The sequence below is a fragment of the Vipera berus genome (genome assembly GCF_964194415.1).
Source record: "Vipera berus genome assembly, chromosome: 5".
NCBI lineage: Eukaryota > Metazoa > Chordata > Lepidosauria > Squamata > Viperidae > Vipera > Vipera berus.
The window spans coordinates 78555769-78561021 of record NC_138207.1 but is presented as its reverse complement, the minus strand read 5'-3'; positions in this window follow the sequence as shown (position 1 = coordinate 78561021).

Below are 5253 nucleotides of genomic sequence, written 5' to 3'. Positions count from 1 at the left end.
AGTATCTCAATATTGCATGTATTGACAGTAGCGAGAATAGCATTTTGTCCAACACTGGAAAAATGAAAACCTACCAACTGAAGAGATCTTAATCAAGAAAACTTTAGAGTGCGCAGAAATGGACGGAATAACCTTAAGAGATTAAAGAGAAAGAGGATTCGATTTATTTTAAAGCATGGGATAAATTTTACCAAAGTTTAGGGAAGCGAACTCGCGAAAAATGAATGTGATATGTTACTTTGAATATATATTAGTAAGGAGAATGTTATGTATTGACTAACTTTATTGCTAAGCACATTGTGCTTTAGATTGTAAGCCGCCCTGAGTCTTCGGAGAAGGGCGGGATATAAATGGGATTAAAATAAAATAAACTGATACTGTTTATGATTATCATTTAGCATATACATTATAGTTATTTACTGTTATATTAATTAGCATTAATTGAACATATGTACCCAGACAATAGTCTGTTTGCTAAAGCTTGAAAATGTTATTGGGGGGGCAACCCGTATGTTGTTCCCAACCGTGTTCCCACCCCAATCCTGACCCTAACCCCACCCTAAACCCTAATCCCTACCCTGGTTATATCCCCTCCCTAACCTTATAAAATTCAATAAAAACTTTTATAAAAAAAGAAAAACCCACCTTTCCTCCCCCTTAAATTGCACGTTATTTCGTAAAATACTTTCCCTCCCTCTTTTACATTGCGAATTGTTTCATGAAACGCTCCCTTGCCCCTTTAAAATTCTATGTTTTACGGTCCATCGTTGTTTCCAGTACAGATACTTTTTCTGCACGTATTTTCCTTGAAGTTATAATTCAGCTCCGCTGGGGGCGAGGCGGAACTACAATACTGTAGTTCTTAAAAATACCATAGACCTGAAAAGATGATTTTTCCAGAAGCTGGAGTACAGGCTGGAGTTGGGGGGGGGGGGGCTTTTGCTTTTATCGTATGCAGGTCAGAGAGGCTAGAGACTATCTCTCCCATGTCACTCAGCCAGCCTGGAAGAAGGAGTATGGATAATGGAGCAGGTAGAAAAAAAGTTATCGATCAATCAATCAGAATAGAACTGGAAGGAACCTTGGAGGTCTTCTGGTCCAACCCTGTATCATTTCAGACGAGTGACTGTCCAGTCACTTCTTAAAAACCTCCAGTGATGAAGCACCTACACCTTCTGAGGGCAAGCTGTTCCATTGATTGTTTGTCCTCACTGTTAGGAAGTTTCTCCTTAGTTCCAGGTTGCTTCTCTCCTTGATTAGTTTCCATCCATTGTTTCATGTCCTGCCCTCAGGTGCTTTGGTAAATAAGTTACTCCCTCCTCTTTGTGGCAACCTCTCAAATACTGGAGTGCTGCTCGCTATCATATCACTCCTAGTCCTTCTTTTCTCTAGACTAGCCAAACCCAAATCCTGCAACCATTCTTCATATGTTTTAGTCTCCAGGCCTTTAATTTTTAAATACTCCTTGATCCCCAAAATCCCTTCATCTGGAAGTAATTGCAGTCAGTAAACGGGTATAGATTTTAGTTCCCGGGGTTCAGGATTTGTTGGAGATCCCTCCATTCCCCCAGTGGGCTTCGCTGGTGTCATTTTAGTGTATGTGAGGGGAAAAAGACCAAGATAGAAATAACTGAACAACTATTGGGCAAGATAGTAATCATTGTTTACACTTCTCTTCTGATTGTAATTAAAAGCACTGTTACTCCTTGGTTGCTGAGCAATTTTCAGAACATTTCAATTCTGGCTGGATTTCGCAAGCAAATCAAAAGATAGTCCTTTACTTTTCAGTCATTTGAATTATCATTTAGGGAAGTGATAGGCTGGCTCAACAGAGACTTACTGAATTTGTGTACGCCAGGGCAACCACATCCAAAGGGGTATTTTGGCACAGGGATCCCCAACCCCCGGTCCGTGGACCAGTACCGGGCTGCACAAACAAGGAAAATCCCATCCATAGGATGCAGGCAGCACACAAAACCACGGCCCGTTCGGTCCGCAGAAAAACCTTTCTCCACGTAACTGGTCCCTGATGCCCCAAAGGTTGGGGACCTCTGTTTTGGCATGCTGAACTCCAGCTTCTAGATACTGGAATTTTAGTCCCTAAAGTAATGTCATCACTAAAAATAAGATGTCACATGATTGCTTTAAGACCGTAATCCTGGCTCTCCCTGTTGCAGTTATTAATCAAAAATCGTGGATTTTTAAGCGAGCATCCAAGCCAACCCATTCTGGCTGGGTACCTCCCAGCCCTCACCCTCAGTAAGATAAAGGGCTAACTCCAACTGCCCTCACCTGCCTACCTCTTTATCTTTGTCCTAGCTCACCTTCACCTTTTTTGTGTTTTTTTTGTTTATTTGTTCCTGATGATGATGAGACATGCCTGGTTTGGTTACTGGGCCAGGCTGGGCTTCAGCTGCACAGGACTGGGAGCTGAAAGCAGTTCCTCGGTGACGGCATGCGAAAATGCTGTCAAAAAGCTGGAGTGCAGCATACCAAAACATATCTTTCGATGTGGTTGCCCTGCCACATAGAAGTTCAATAAGTCTCTGTTGAGCCAGCCTATCACTGCCCTAAATTTATAAATTTATATTTAAATTGACTTTGCTTACCAGAAGGTCATAAATGGTGATCACATGACCCCGGGACACTGCAACCATCATAAATCTAAACCAGTTGCCAAACATCTGAATTTTGATCACATGACATTGAAGATGCTGCAATACTCATAAGTGTGAAAAATGGTCATAAGTCACTTTTTCAGTGCCAATGTAACTTTAAATGGTCGCTAAACAAACTAAGTTGAGGACTACCTTTATTGTGAGGGGCAGTCTCTGCTGCTTTCATATTGCTTTCTAAATCCCGATTTGGGGTTGGTCTTTATGTCTATGTGGTGCTCCTCCTCTTCATGCTTTCCATATGGATCCTTTTTTAATTGCCATCTCTTTCTTTTAAGAAAGAAGAAGTATCTTTGAGTACCTCTTAAGTTAATGCGGTGAATATGCTATTAACTTAGGAACCACTGAATTAGTTCTTTTGTATTTATACTCCCTGCAGGCTATACATTTGCCCTCTAGCTGCACAGTTTAAAAATATTATTCTAGCTCACAGGTCTGCAACCCGCGGCTCCGGAGCCAGATGCGGCTCTTTCAGCCGTCTCCTGCGGCTCCCAGTCCTCTGCCATGTGCAGTCCAAAAAAAAAAAGTGGGACTAAAAAAGTTCAACCAATCAATTCAAATATGCAGGGTAGGTGCATATCTCGCCTTGGCTCCACTCTTCAGTCAAACCTTGTTCTGCGCATGCGCACATGTACACACATGTGCACACATTTTTTGCGGCTCCCAGTTTTTCCTTTTGTGAGGGAACCGGTTCCAAGTGGCTGTTTCACTGTTTCAGGTTGCTGACCCCTGTTCTAGCTAAATGCGGGCTCCATAATCCAAACTGTTCTGTCATAGAAACATTATCTACCTTCTCATTTGAAGCTACCTAGTGCTGAGAGAAAAAGTTAGATTAGATGGAGTTGGTTTGTTCTGATGACCCTCAGATCTTCCACCTTTGACCATTGCTTTCCGAACACTTGTGGTATGATTTCCTGTAAAACAAACAAAACAGAAATCTGCAGTGTAGCTTCTGAAATAGGCCAATATAATGTAGAAACGTGCCCTGAATTACCTTGAAAGCTTAGGGGGAGGGAGGAGAGAAAAAATTCTGGCTCCATTTGCATTGGATCATCACCCACTCACCATGACTCTCAGCCACCCACAATATTAAATGCAATCTCCAGCCAGCAGAATGTTGATTTTTCTAACCTCCTTACATTACACTTCATAGCTTTGGAAGCTGGGGTGACATTTGCAGCAAATGCCGGTGGGGTATAGTAGTTAAATGTTGACCTGGAACAGGGAGTCCCAGATCTAGTCTACTCTCAGTTGTACATTCTCATGGGTGGCTTAGAGCTAGTAATTCTCTTGTGCCCCAATGCAGGTAGTCCTTAAATTATGACTGCATTTGAGTTTGGGATTACATGAACACACCCAATTTTATAAACTTTTTGCAACCTTTTGTTTTATCGACCTCTTTTTTGCCAGAAACCAGAAGTAAATACCGGTTCCTGGCCAAAAAAAAAAAAAGCCAAGAATTGCCGTCACATGACCGGAGGATGTTGCAAAAGGTTGTAAACACAAGCTGGTTGTCAAACCCTCAGATATGATTGTATGACCATTGGAAGTTCGGAACTGGGTCATAAATAGATATGGGGAAGTCCTTTGTAACTTCAAATTATCATTGACTGTCATCAGTCGGACTATATACCTCACAAGGTTATTTTATGGAGAAATGTTATGCTGGGGGCTATAAATCCAATATATAAATCAAAATAGAGAAGCCAAAATAGCAAAACCAAATTCTATTTTATTTAATTGCTTGCTTGCTTGCTTGCTTACTCAAGAACAATTTTTGAATCATAAAGTACTTCCTAATTTATTTGAGTAAATTAATCACATTTTTTTTTTTAAAAAAATCTTTTTTAATGAACTAAATAGAAAAACCAAGAGAAAGAATACTCAAAATTATAAAAGAAGAGCACAGAAAACTTAAAGAGTTTTTGCAGTTTGCATTACAGTTTCAAAATGAAATTGTCCATGAAGGGAATTATCTGGCTATTTGGGAACAGAAAACAAAAGAAAACTAAAGCATTTTTATATATATTCACTTTCTGTTTATTTTGTCCTGTTAACAAGATCTAGAGAGGAGAGGATTAAATGAGGCTTGTGTTTATTTTCATATATTCTTATTAAATTTTATGCAAGTAATAATTATAGTCATGAAAGGTATTACTGAGTAGGTGTTGAAATAATATTCAGGTGTAGATTGGGAAAAATGCATTTGCGCAAGTATCTAATTTTCTAAACTGCTCATAGTATTTTTTCATGTTGAAAGCTGTAGCCAGCAAATGGAAAAAGTAGCCTGATTCACCTTGGCTTAAATGTGGTTTAGTTTTATTATGTGGAAATTGTAAATACCATACAACCTATCAAGCATTCCTAATAGTTATGATCTCAGAATTGTAGATGGTCACACAAATATGAGTGAGCAGTGTGAGATGGCATCAATTGGAAGTATTTATATGGATTTTTTAGTCACTTTTATCATATTTTTATAAATAATTCAAGATGGCAACCATACCTAGTATTCTTTTTTCCTCCTGTTTTCTCCACTACAGCAACCCTGTGAGGTGGGTTGGACTGAGAGAGAAAG